The 14370-nt window shown below is 46.8% G+C and overlaps 1 protein-coding gene across 1 annotated transcript in view; it reads right to left on the minus strand.

The window, feature by feature from the left end:
* Positions 1–8835: 8835 nt before the first annotated feature.
* Positions 8836–14370, minus strand: part of SHISAL2A (shisa like 2A) — a 36043-nt gene continuing 30508 nt past the window's right edge. The window contains exons 4-5 of the transcript XR_008502574.1: positions 10370–10541; positions 8836–9464 (exon numbers count right to left, since the gene is read on the minus strand). The gene's annotated coding sequence lies outside the window, so the exon portion shown is untranslated. The remainder of the gene's footprint in view (positions 9465–10369; positions 10542–14370) is intronic.

The raw sequence follows: 14370 nt of genomic DNA on the forward strand, positions 1-14370 counted from the left end.
TTTCTATTCCCTGTGCCTAGCACAGGATCTGGTACAGATGAGATACATAATAAATCTTTATTGAAGGAAAGGAAAGGGAAGGGAAACTCTCAGAGACAAATGCTATCTTCCAGTAGATCAACTGAGCATTGAAAAAGTAGCATTTTGGAAAAGAATCTGGATTTAAATAATTTCTCTGCAAATACGTTGTGTTTCCTCTATGAGCCTCATTTTCCTCATCTCTAGAGTAAGGATAATGTTTACTTTTCAGGGTTAGTGTAAGGGTTAAAGGGTTTAATGAGATAAAGTAAGTGCGGTGCCTGGCTCGATGCCTGGCACATTCTAAATTGTGTAATAACTCACTGGAGGGCTATCTTTCGGAAGCAGAACTAGGCTTGTTCTGTACAGCTCCAGAGAGCAGAACTAGGCCCAATGGATGGAAGCTGCTAGGAGACAGAACTCAGTTCATCAACATCTGAGTCGAAGAAAGAATTTTCTACTTGGCAGAATGAGAAGCTCTGGGAGGAGATGAACTTCCATTACAGGGATGTGTAAGCAGAGAGTAGATGCTCACCTGTCAGGGCTGATGCAGAGGGGACTAACTCTATATGAGATTTGGGTGGAGTGAGTATGCAAAATCTGAAAGATGGGAACCAGATAAGGCATTTCCATTCAGTGCCCTCCATAATTCATTATTCATATGGCCAACACTGAGGGCTTCCTCTAGGCTGGGTGGCCCTAGGTTGGGCGCTGGGGATGCAGGGCTGGATTTGACAGAGTCTTTGTCATTTAGGAGATTACAGTCTAAATATTGATCATTTATTGAGCAACTACTTTGTACCAGATGCTCTAATCATCTCAGGAAACTTTCATTCTCACTGTTTTTCAAAGAAACTGAGGCTCAGCCAAAGTGGCTTACAGAAAGACTCACAGACCAATGAGTATTGCAGCTGGGATTAGAACTTAGTCCTGCTTGTCTCCTAAACCCTCTTGATATGACTCAAGGCTGCCTCACATCCTGATGTTGGAAACACTTTGCAGTCTCAGGGAGATCCTCAAACAGCACCCGAGGACCTTTTGGGTACCAAGTAGATGCTGATGAACAGGAGCTAAAAGGCTACGGTCAGCTACAGGAGGACATGGACTCCCTGTAGCACGCTCTGTGCCCGAGTTCCCTCCAGCTGGGGCCATGCGGAGAGTCCAGGAGAACTTGCTGAGGTCAGACTTCACCTGCTCACATGACCAGCAAGCTGCCTGGGCCAGGGCTCCCCGAGGGAACCTGAAACTCGGCTGGGTTCCATCAGCTCCAAGAATAGCAGCTGACCCTACTCTCCCCAAGATGATGGCGTCCGTTCAGGTTCCAGGAGGCCCCAGTGGACTCCAGACATCAGTGGCAGCAAGCTTTGACCTTGAAGCTGCTCTGGGGTGGTGTAATAACAGCAACATTCATTAACTGCCCACTGTGTGCAGGGTGCCTCCTGAAGTGGGGGACATCCTGTAAGGGAGGTCTAAGAAGTATGGAACCCATTTTACAGGTGAGGAAATTGGGGCTCAGAGATACTAAGAACTTGCCCAAAGTCACAGCAAATATGCGGCAGAGCTGGGTTGGAGCCTGGGCTCCCTCTGCCAGTGACCCTGCTTCTGTGAGGAGAGAAGAGCACTCTCAAGACCTCAGAAGACTCCTGGGCAGAGTATACAAATCCCATCAGCTTCTAAAGGAACGAAGGCAGGGTGCAGTGGCTCACATCTGCAATCCCAGCACTTTGGGAGCTGGGAGTCTGAGGCAAGAGGATCGCTTGAGCCCAGGAGTGCAAGACCAGCCTGAGCAACATAGTGAGACTTCATCTTCACAAAAAAAAACAAAACAAAAAAAACCAAAACTGAAATTAGCCAGGCATGGTGGTGTGCACTTGTAGTCCTGGCTACCTGGAAGGCTGAGGATCATTAGAATCATTAGAATCCAGGAGTTCAAGGCTGCAGTGAGCTGAGATTGTGCCAGTGCACTCCAGCCTAGGTGACAAAGTGAGACCCTGTCTCTAATAAATAAATGAATTAAAAAAAGGTTGCAGGCCAGGCGCAGTGGCTCATGCCTATAATCCCAGTACTTTGGGAGGCTGAGGTGGGTGGATCACCTGAGGTCAGGAGTCCGAGACCAGCCTGGCCAACATGGCAAAACCCCGTCTCTACTAAAAATACAAAAATTAGCCAGGCGTGGTGTTGGGTGCCTGTGATCCCAGCTACTCGGGAGGCTGAGGCAGGAGAATCGCTTGAACTTGGGAGGCAGAGGTTGCATTGAGCGGAGATCGCTCCATTGCACTCCAGGCTGGGAGACAAGAGTGAAACTTCGTATCAACATTTGAGAGCATCAAATCTTGTGTTTCTAAGAGACACATGAGAGTGTCCTCAGGAAGGCAATGGAAGGTCCCAACTCTTAGTCTAGTGTTTGTACCACTAATCCACCAAACCTAGAGGGCTGCCTCTGACAAAGGGGGCCTGAGAGATGGTGGGCAGCCTGAATCTTATAGCCAGTGAGGTTCAAGGCAGACTTACAGTTAATCATTGGACTCGAGGGCACAAGTGAGCTGTAACTCTCTTGGTGCTAAATGCTTTCTGTGTTTCTCTGGTGTACCAGGAACTTCCCAGGCTCAGCCTCCACATGAGCACATGGTGGGATGGGATGGTGGTGGGATGAGGTGATGAGGAACTGAAGATACAGGATGCTGCTAGGGCTGATTCATGGATGTGAGTCCTGTGCATTTGCAAGGGCCCCATGCCTGGTTTAAGCCTCTACTATCACTGTCTTGAAATTCTTAACAATGTTGAACAAGGGGCCCTTCATTTTCACTTTGCACTGGACCCTACAAATTATGTAGTTTATTTATGTAGCTGTTGGGCTCTGGGGTAGGAGGCAGCAGCTCCTGACCTGCAGTGCTCCTGGGACTTATCAGAGGCTTGTCAATCCATCAACCAATGGCTGAGTCACCAACAGACAGGAAGGAAGCCAGACTAAGCCCCACCAGACAGGTTTGGCCTGTAACTGCAAATCCCTAAGAGACTGTAACAAGGCAAGGCTCTAAGGAGATTCTGAGGATAGAATTGGAACCCATGGAGGAGGGGCATGGTCTGAGGGGGATTTTTAACTCAGTGTCAGAAAGATTTTCCTAACAGTCAAAATGTAATCATAATACATAAAATATACCTCAATAAAGCTGTTGAAAATGTAATCATCTTACTGGCAACTGACATTGAGTGCTTACTGTGTGCAAGGAGCTGTGCTAAACACTTCATTGAAAATATGGAGGATAGGCTGGGCGCGGTGGCTCCCACCTGTAATCCCAGCACTTTGGGAGGCAAAGGCAGGCAGATCATCTGAGGTCAGTAGCTCAAGACCAGCCTAACCAATGTGGTGAAACCCCCGTCTCTACTAAAAATACAAAAAATTAGCCGGGTGTGGTAGCACACGCCTGTAATCTCAGGTAGACGAGAGGCTGAGGCAGGAGGATTACTTGAACCCAGGAGGTGGAGGTTGCAGTGAGCTGAGATGGTGCCACTGCACTCTAGCCTGGGCAACAGAGCGAGACTCTGTCTCAAAAAAAAAAAAAAAAGAAAATATTGAGAGTGGTCAAGAAGAACATAGTCTCTGGAGCCATATTGCTCTACTGCTTATTAGCTGTGTGAGATGGGGCAAGTTACTTGGCCTCTCTGTGTCTTAGTTTCATCATCTGGAAAATGAGGATAAGAATAATACGTCTCTCTCACAGGATTAAATTATTGCAAAGAATGGCCAGGCACAGTGGCTCTGTAATCTCAGCACTTTGGGAAGCCTAGGCGGGTGGCTCGCTTGAGGCCAGAAGTTCGAGACCAGCCTGGGCAATATGGCAAAATCCCATCTCTACAAAAAATATGAAAACTGGCCAGGGATGGTGCTGCATGCCTATAGTCCCAGCTACATGGGAGGCTGAGATGGGAGGATTGCTTGAGCCCAGGAGGTCGAGGCTGTAGTGAGCCAAGATCATGCCACTGCACTCCATTCTTGAGTGACAGAGTGAGACCCTATCTCAAAATTTTCTTGTGAGGATTAAATGAATTTACATATGTAAACACCTAGAACAGTGTCTGACATATACTAAGTACCATATATAAGTTAGTTATTATTTAATCCTCAGAACAATCCTATGATGGAGGTATTATTATTATTTTACATTATTCCCATTTAACAGACAGGTAAACTGGGCCTTAGAAGAGGTAAGTGACTTGTTGATCCCAGAGCTATTGGGTGGTGGAGCAGGAGATTCCGCTATGGGAGTTAGGTCAGACTTCATGATCGTCATGCCTAGTGCTTACACTAGAGCAGGCATCTGGTGAGTTTTTGTTAAGTTAATCAATTAATTATTATTTCTTTCAGCTCTGAGATTCTAAACCTGTAAGAAATGTGTGTTCTGGCCGGAGGAGGATGCAGGGACCTAGACATCTTCGGATTTCTTACCAATTGTTGGCCGCAGCATAATCAAATATCAAGTATGTTCCACTCTAGGCCTTCTGAATTAATTGCCTGTTTGCTCCCTCTCCATCCCTGCAGGCACTACCCAAGTTCTAGTCTCATCATCTCTCTGGACTCTGAATTCAGCAGCACTATATGCTAACTCACGTCTCTCACATCTGCACAGCACTTCACAGTGTACAAAGTGCTTTCAAATTCAATGGTTTGTTGGTTGGTCTGTGTGGCAGACTTTGTGGCACACAGCTAGTACTCATGCCAGGCCTCCAGACAGATCCCAGCCAGCGAGGGCTTCCTGCCTCAAGAGGCCAGAGCCGACTGCATGAGAACAGGGAGTGCAGTCTGGACATGCCATGTGGGGGTGCTTGTTGAGTTGTTGCTCTCTAGATGGAGTTTGGGGATTTTCTAAGCCAAAGCATGGAGTGAAAGGGGCCAGGCCCTCACCAGGGAATGTTCACTGCCACTCCTCACACTTACCAACTCAGATTCAAGACCCCTGCTGGGGGAGAAGTGGCTGAAGGCAGGCAGTCCTTCAGCTCCTCTACGAGTTTAAATAATATCCCAGCCGGCCAGGCACGGTGGCTCACACCTGTAATCCCAGCACTTTGGGAGGCCGAGGCAGGCGAATCACCTGAGGTCGGGAGTTTGAGACCAGTCTGACTAACATGGAGAAACCCCATCTCTACTAAAAATACAAAATTAGCCTGGTGTGGTGGTGGATGCCTGTAATCCTGTCTACTCAGGAGGCTGAGGCAGGAGAATCACTTGAACCTGGCAGGTGGAGGTTGCGGTGTGCCAGGAGTTCGAGACCACCCTGGGCAACATAGCAAAACCCTGTCTCTACAAAAAATACAAAAATTAGCTGGGTGTGGTGGTGCGTGCCTGTAGTCCCAGCTACTTGGAAGGCTGAGGTGAGAGGATCACCTGAGCCCAGGAGGTCGAGGCTGCAGTGAGCCATCTGCACTCCAGTCTGAGCAAGGACAGAGTGAGACCCTATCTCAAATATATACGTATATATACGTATATATACGTATATATACATATATATGTATACATATATAAATAAAATATATATATAAATAAAAATATATATATATAAATAAATAAAATATATATCTCCTGCATGCATCTGCAACTACAAAGGGCTGGTGCGCTAAACCTCATCCCTGACACAGAATGCATTTTTCCCAAATTGCCATGAAGGATTATATGCAGGATTTTGTAGAAAATACAGTGGAGTACCACTATATCCACATTAAATACAGTAAGAGCAAACACTGACAGAGAGCTTACCCTGGATCAGGAACTGTTTTGAGTGCTTTATAAATATTAACTCTTTTAGCCAGGCATGGTGGCTCACGCCTGTAATCTCAGCACTTTGGGAGGCCGAGGCAGGCATACCACCTGAGATCAGGAGTTCGAGACCAGCCTGGCCAACATTGTGAAACCCTGTCTCTATGAAAATATAAAAATTAGCCGGGCTTGGTGGTGGGAGCCTGTGGTCCCAGCTATTCGAGAGGCTGAGGCAGGAGAATCATTTGAACCCAGGAGGCAGAGGTTGCAGTGAGCCAAGATCGCACCACTGCACAATAGCCTGGGTGACAGAGCGCAACTCCATCTCAAAAATAAAACAAAACAAAACACAAAAACCTAGGTCTTTTAATTGTCACAACCCTATGAGATAGGTACTATTTCTCTTTAATTTACAAAAACTCAATTATACTTGTTGTGGAGAAACTAGAGATGGAAAGAGAAAGAGTAATACTATATTAAATATTATTTTACTCACATACCATAGGCCCCAAGTGTGTCGTGAAAGAGATAAATCTGCTGTTCCCCTCATTGGTCTCAGTTCCCAGGTGCCTCATAAAATCTTCAGTGTGTGTGCATGTTGCCATACTAAGTATGGGTCTAGTGTGTAAGCCCCCAAGCAAGCCAATCTCTTTATCAGTTATCCACTGAAGAAACAGCAATCTGTTTCATTGCTAGAGGAAAACTTGGCTATGCTATTGGGAGATGGTTCTGTACTTTAGGAGTGATAAAAGGGGTTTCCAAGGATAATTCTGATTATACATGATTTTTTTTTTTTTTTTTGAGATGAAGTTTCACTCTTGTTGCCCAGGCTGGAGTGCAATGGCGCCATCTTGGCTCACCGCAACCTTTGCCTCCCGGGTTCAAGGGATTCTCCTGCCTCAGCCTCCTGAGTAGCTGGGATTACAGGCATGCGCCACCATGCCCAGCTAACTTTGTATTTTTAGTAGAGATGGGGTTTCTCCATGTTGGTCACGCTGGTCTCGAACTCCTGGCCTCAGGTGATTTGCCTGCCTCGGCCTCCCAAAGTGCTGGGATTACAGGTGTGAGTCACCACGGCCGGCCCCTAGTAAGTTTTGACTGAATCGTAACTCATAGATAAGGTGACCAACCTTCTCGATTCGCCCATAACTAAAGAGTTTCCTGGGATTGAGACTTTCAGGGTTAAAACCAAGAAAGTCCCAGGGAAACCAGGACAAGTTGGTCACTCTACCACAAAATACATCTCTGTATCTATTGTGAGGGCTCTGTTGACGCCATGGTCTATTATATTATTCTTTATGAGGCTCTCAGGAGAAATTCTTGTCTGGTCTACATACCAAGAATAGTTGTATATCCTCTAAGGAGTAAGTGGTTTGTTTTTATCCTGTAAACACTGTGAACTGTGTGAGTGAACAGGTTTCCCTTTTTGCCTTGGCTGCTGGAAGTCATAGAACTAAGTATGTATGACACAAATTTAGCTGCGTAGGTCACTATGTTCTGTACTTTTTGTATCATTCCAGGCTCCACTTTTTCCCTACCTTGTTTTTTGCTCTTTCAATTTTACCTTGCCCTGTCTTAAATTTAATGATCTTGTTTTGTTTTATTTTATTATTTTATTTTATTTTTGAGATGAAGTCTTGCTCTGTCACCTAGGCTGGAGTGCAGCGGCACGATCTCAGCTCACCGCAACCTCCACCACCCAGGTTCAAGTGATTCTTCCACCTCAGCCTCCCGAGTAGCTGGGATTACAGGCGCACACCACCAAACCCAGCTACATTTTTTTTGTTGTATTTTTAGTAGAGATGGGGTTTCCCCATGTTGGCCAGGCTGGTTTCGAACTCCTGACCTTGAGTGATCCACCCACCTTGGCCTCCAAAAGTGCTGGGATTACAGGCGTGAGCCACCACACCCAGCCGATCTCATTTTATTTTAAATGTCTTTCTGGATCAAGGCAGGGTAAAATTAAACAGTTCTTAGAGTCTAGGGACTCTGCCATGAGTCACTGAATATATGGAATGATATGTAAAATTTATGTGTATAAACATATTTTTCTAGGGAGACGGAGCCATAAATTTTAATAATTTCTCAAAGAAGTCTGCGTTCCCCCCAAATATTAAGAGCCTCTGGTATAGGTGAACCAAGAAACAAATAAATGCTTTTAGTTGGAAGCTTGAAAGTTTGACTTATAGTGCTGATATTTTAAAATGTTGCAATGATGGCATGGAGGAATGTTGGTGGGATGGAACATTGGAATGGCAGAGAGAGGAATGTTGGTGGGGTGGAGTGCTCCCCAGAATGGAATGACAACATGACAGAATGTGGTGTCCTGGAACATTAGTGTGTCAGAATATTAGGATATTCTAGAATGTTGATGTAACTGGGCCTACACAAATGTAGCTGTGTAAGTCACTATGTTCTGCACTTTTTGTATCATTCTAGGCTTCACTTTTGTCCCTACCTTGTTTTTTTTTTCAATAGAACACCACCTTCCAGATGTCTTAGCATCCTCTTGCTTTTTTTTTTTTTTTGAGACAGAGTCTCGCTGTCACCCAGGCTGGGGTGCAGTGGTGTGATCACAGCTCACTGCAACCTCCACCTCCCAGGTTCAAGTGATTCTTGTGTCTCAGCCTCTCAAGTAGCTAGGTTTACAGGCATGTGCCACCAACCCCAGCTAATTTTTGTATTTTTAATAGAGACGGGGTTTCACCGTGTTGGCCAGGCTATTCTCGAACTCCTGGCCTCACATGATCCACCCGCCTCGACCTCCCAAAGTGCTGGGATTACAGGTGTGAGCCACTGCGCCCGGTAGTATCCTCTTGCCTGTAGCTCAGTTGTATCTCAGGGTTGGGCTGCTATCTGATTCAGCCTCTGAATCGCCAACATTCCCTAGCTCAGTGCCCTGTAAGGGTCCAGTAAAGATCCAATTGGTGGTTCACGCCTGTAATCCCAGCACTTTGGGAGGCCAAGGTAGGAGGATCACTTGAGCTCAGAAGTTCAAGACCAGCCTGGGCAATAAGAGAAGCCCCATCTCAAAAAAAAAAAAGATACAATTAGCTGCTGGTACATGGGCTTGTGTCAGTTTTATTTTACACTGAGGCACTTTTTCCTTTCTGACTGTGCCCACTCTCCTTCGAGATCTGTCTCAACTACCTTGCAGGCTCAGGACTTGGGTAGACTACCTTGTCCATTCCTGTGTTTTCAGAGCCCGGTTCAGGGGCTGCCCAGAGGGCATGCCAACCCTGTGGCTTAGTCAGTGTAGCCTGACTAAGCTCCTGGCCAGAGGCCTGTCTGCAGCTGGGGCTCTTAGGGCTGGAGTTCAGCTTCTGGAGCTGTTAGGCTGAAGGAGACTCAGGATCCTTGAGGTTAGTCAGGAGCAGGGGAGGCCAGATCAGAGTTAGTTGGGGGAAAGGCGAGGCTTCATTACCAGAAGAACCTGATCCAAAGGCCAAATCCAAGAGCTGGGGTAGGGCACAGATTGGAGTCCAGAGTAGGAGCGGATGGGGAGGAGTTGGGGTAAGGGCTGGTCTCCTAGACGTTCACTCCTTTGCTCCACACACTCATTCGTGTGGCTGACACTTGCTGAGGCCTCCTCTGAGGCAGATCTGTCCGTGCCCTGGAATTAACAGTCCATAATGGGGAGATGGACACATAGAAAATGACAATCCATTGTGGTTGGGGCTATGACACAGAGAAGCTGTGGGAGACCAGAGTAGATCCCAACTCAGCTTGGGAGTCAAAAACAATTTCCTAGAGGAATACTCTCTAAACTGACGCTGGAAGGAGTCAGGGAGGGTGGGGGGCATTTTCAAATGGGAAGGCTGCATCAAAAGCCAAAGTGCATGGAAATTTCCCAGTACCTACCTGTGGGCCTCAGATCAAGGTGCTAATCATAGACTGTTCAGTTCTTTGGGCCACACATGTTTGGTCTATCCAGGTCTAATTACCTTCAGACTTTCCCCAGCTATTCCAATAACCCACAAATTGAAGTATGTTGCAATCAGTTCCAACCAGGAGAGGATAACTGCATCTTAAAGTGTGGGGACATTTCCTGATCTTGAGAGAACAGAATTTTCTGGACGTGCAAAGCCTGCTACCTCCCAGCCACCCTGCTGCCATCCCCTTTCTTCTGGGCCCACACATTAGCTATGTACTCATCTCAACAGCTGGGTGGGCCATTTACTCCCGGGGTGACCATCTCAGTTACTTCAGCTTTGAAATGAGCTCCATAATGGTGTGGGGAATGCTTACTAAACTGGGTGGCAAGAGAACTTATTCAAACCATGGAGGCTTCACCGATGGCACTGTGTGAGGTTGGGCAGGGCATTTCTCTCTAGAACTCAACTTTCCTATCAGTGAAAAAGCAGAAAGGATGCAAAGGGGCTAGGATCTCCCTGCCTTGATGGCCCATGTCTATGTCAAATGCTGGATGTCCTGTTTTTGGCCTGCTTCTTTGAAATAGAGGCCATGTGATAGAGTGGATTCTGGAGACAGAAGATTTAGATATGATTCTGGCTCTGACTTGCTTTGTAAGTCTGGGACAGCCATGAAACCCCCTCTGAGCCCCAGTTTTCTCATTTGGTAAACTGAGGTAATACCTACCTCACAGGGTTCTATGAGGCTCCAGTGAGCTAAAAGCAACATAATGATGATGATGACAATGATGGATGATGGTGGTGGTGGTGATGGTGATGGTGACGGTGATGATCTGTCTCCACAGCAATCTCTTGGAATGAATTACAATTGTGGTTGTTGCCAGGAAGTTAGGAACCACCTGCAGGGTCATAGAGAATGTGAACAAATCTTTGAAAGACTTCCCCATGGTAGAGCAAACATTCCCAGCAAGAGCTATTACTGAAGGGAAAAGAGGAATGAACTCGTGCCAACTAACTACGCCCATTTACTTCTTCCATTCCTGCAAGGTAGGTGTTCGTGTACCCATACTAGCTGGGTGACCAGTATATAAACCTTTCAGAGCCTCAGTCTCTTCACCTGTAAAATGTAATATTACCAGACTCAGAATTGGTGAAGGCTATAGTGAACATTGATTACTCTGGGCTGCCCAGCATCCAAACACTCCCTATTTGGAGGAATTCCAAGCTATGTGGGAGCTGAAGGAGGCAGCAACTCCTCCTGACCCTTGTGGGCTTGTGATTGGCCAAGTCAATGCCCTACGTGGGCTTTGAGTCCGGTGGCAGTTAGCAGAGGGGCAAGGACAGTCAGATTACTTCAGGTGGCTGCAATGGGGCAAGAGCCTAGCAGTGCAGTGGTGATAAGCAAGTATCTGTGTGGCTAGAGGCAGAGTCTGTCCTAAACACATAGTTCCCATGGCAGGACTTTGGCCGTGCCCAGCTGCCCTTGATTCTCATCTAGCTTTGTGGTCTCCCTGTCATTATGTGAGACATCCAATAGCTTTCCAGTAAAGCCTCTTTTTGCTTAATTTTGCCAGAGGTAGTTTCTGGCAACTACCTCTGAGAATTTGTTTACAACTGAGAATCTTGACTGGTACAGCGTAAACCCCGTAACATGCCAGACACAATGCTCAGCATATAGTAAGCACTCAAAAAACTATAGACACACACACACACACACACACACACACACGTGTGCACGTGTGCACAGAAACAAAAGTTCAGAGAAGTAAAATGATCTGCCTAAGGTCACACAGCAGGTGGTGCTATGGGGCTGGACATGGACATCTTGGTGGTACACTGCATTTAATTAATTAATTAATTAATTTGAGACAGAATCTCACTCTGTTGCCCAGGCTGGAGTGCAGTGGTGCAATCTTGGCTCACTGCAACCTCCACCTCCTGGGTTCAAGTGATTCTCCTGCCTCAGCCTCCCAAGTAGCTGGGACTACAGGCGCCTGCCACCACGCCCAGCTAATTTTTGTACTTTTAGTAGAGGCACGGTTTCATCATGTTGTCCAGGCTGGTCTTGAACTCCTGACCTCAAGTGATCCCCCCAGTCTCAGTCGTCCAAAGTGTTAGGATTACAGGCGTGAGCCACCGCTCCCAGCTGGTACACTGCATTTAGATATTACTTTACTTCACAACACATTGTAGAACAATGTATTATTAACACATTTGTTCGTAAGTATCCAAACAACCTGGTGAGGCCAGAAGGGCTGGGATATTCTCTTGAGACAGAGAGGAAGGCATTAGCTCAAGGTAACCCTGTAAATAGTGGTGGCCTAGAATCCAGGTCTCAAGTCCACAGCCCAGGGCCGGTGCTCTGGTCATGTTCACACATGTGAGCTCACACATGCACACGGTGCTACATTTTATGAAGCAGCTCCGTCTGAATACATGGCTACCTGGTGCATTAGCAACCTGGGGTGAGTCAGCAGCTGCCTGTGAGGACATCAGGGAGGGAACACCATGTACCAGAACTTGCAGAAAGGAGTGCTTCTGCAGCTTCCATGTGATCTGGGGTACAGGGAAGTGAGGGGGATGGTGCTTGAGAAGTAGGATGGGAGGGAGGAGGGGATGGGTAGATTTGTCCTAACTTAGGGCCTCCTCTGGGCCCCAATAGGGCCCACACTTATTGAGGGAGATTTTGGTTCCTGCAGTGTTGGCAAAGTGGCTTAATTCGACTTAATGGAAGAAAAATGTGTAATGAATATGGATAATGCATACAATGAGGCCCCAGGGAAGGCTGGCTGCAGGAAGGGTGATGAGCTCATGATAAGTCTGAATGATAATCAGGCTGTAGCTCCAAGGGTGAGCCCAGGTAGAAGACATCAGGGACAACTGCTCCTCTCTAGGGGCCTGGGATCCTCCTGCTGACCTCTGTCCCCACCCTGCCCTGGCCTTCAGACCTTGACCTCCCACTTGGATAGAGTTACAGAATGTCAGATTCACAGGATTCTGGTTTCACAGGATTAGAATCAGGCTCAGGATTCCAGAATCACAGACCTTTAGCACCACATATGTTAACAATAGAAAATTTCAGAATTGAACAATCTGACAATTGGAGCCCCTTGGGAAGAAATCTAGGAGATCGTTCCCCAACTTTCATTTAATAACAATAAATAACATCTGTCGAGCACATCACAACTTCCAAAGTCCTTTCACATCTGTACAGACATCGCATAGGGGTGGGTGGTATTATACCTTCAGCTTAAGTATTGTGCAGAAGATCAAAATGGGCTGGCTGGCGGATTGCTTGAGCCTGGGAGTTCGAGACCAGCCTGGGCAATCTGGCAAAACCTCGTCTCTACTAAAAATACAAAAATTAGCTAGGCGTGGTGGTGTGTGCCTGTAGTCCCAACTACTCGGAAGGCTGAGGCAGGAGGATCACTTATGCCAGGGAGGTCAAGACTGCAGTGAGCCATGATTGCACCACTGCACTCCAGACTGGGGACAGAGCAAGATCCTGTCTTAGAATAAAAATAGTCGGGGTGCGGTGGCTCATGCCTATAATCCCAGCACCTTGGGAGGCTGAGGCAGGTGGATCACGAGGTCAGGAGATGGAGACCATCCTGGCCAACACAGTGAAACCCCGTCTCTCCTAAAAAATACAAAAAATTAGGGCCGAGAGCAGTGGCTCACGCCTGTAATCCCAGCAACTTTGGGAGGCCAAGGCGGGCGGATCACCTGAGGTCGGGAGTTTGAGACCAGCCTGACCAACATGGAGAAACCTCGTCTCTACTAAAAATACAAAAAAATTATCCGGGCATGGTGGTGCATCTCAGCTACTCGGGAGGCTGAGGCAGGAGAATTGCTTGAACCCAGGAGGCAGAGGTTGTGGTGAGCCAAGATTGCACCAGTGCACTCCAGCCTGGGCAACAAGAGCAAAACTCAGTCTCAAAAAAAAAAAAAAAAATTAGCTGGGCATGGTGGCAGGCGCCTGTAGTCCCAGCTACTCGAGAGGCTGACGCAGGAGAATGGCGTGAACCCGAGAGGCAGAGCTTGCAGTGAGCGGAGATGGAGCCACTGCACTCCAGCCTGGGCGACAGAGTGAGACTCTGTCTCAAAAAAAATAAAAATAAAAAAATTAAATAAATAAAATGGGCTGGTCTTGCAGGACAAATTCTATTTTCCATATGCCAAGGTTTTGATACCCTTGTCTTCTGTAGTTATATAAACACTTCTGTTTGGTATAATGTGTTCAAATTCTCTGCTGTGTAAATTCTGCATGGTCATGTATGGTTTTTCGGAATGCATTTTGGCATATTGCAACGCTCAAAAATATGACTATCATTGTTGCATCAGCATAATCAGGGTTGGTACATTCTGCGATAGCTTTTTGGCAGGTTTTATCATCCAGCACTATTTTCAGTTCACAAAGGACTTAACGTATCCAAGAATAGATTTAAAGTCACTAATGTAAAGACTGAACTTCAAGTTACTTCAAGGGTTAGTCAGCACATGTTCTGATTTTCTTTTCTTTCTTTTTTTTTTAGACGCAGTTTCGCTCTTGTTGCCCAGGCTGGAATGCAATGATGCAGTCTCAGCTCACTGCAACCTCCACCTCCCAGGTTCAAGCGATTCTCCTGCATCAGCTTCCCAAGTAACTGGGATCACAGGCATACGCCACCACGCCCGGCTAATTTTTGTATATTTAGTAGAGATGGGGTTTCACCACGTTGGCCAGGC

This window comes from Pongo pygmaeus, chromosome 1 (genome assembly GCF_028885625.2).
Source record: "Pongo pygmaeus isolate AG05252 chromosome 1, NHGRI_mPonPyg2-v2.0_pri, whole genome shotgun sequence".
NCBI lineage: Eukaryota > Metazoa > Chordata > Mammalia > Primates > Hominidae > Pongo > Pongo pygmaeus.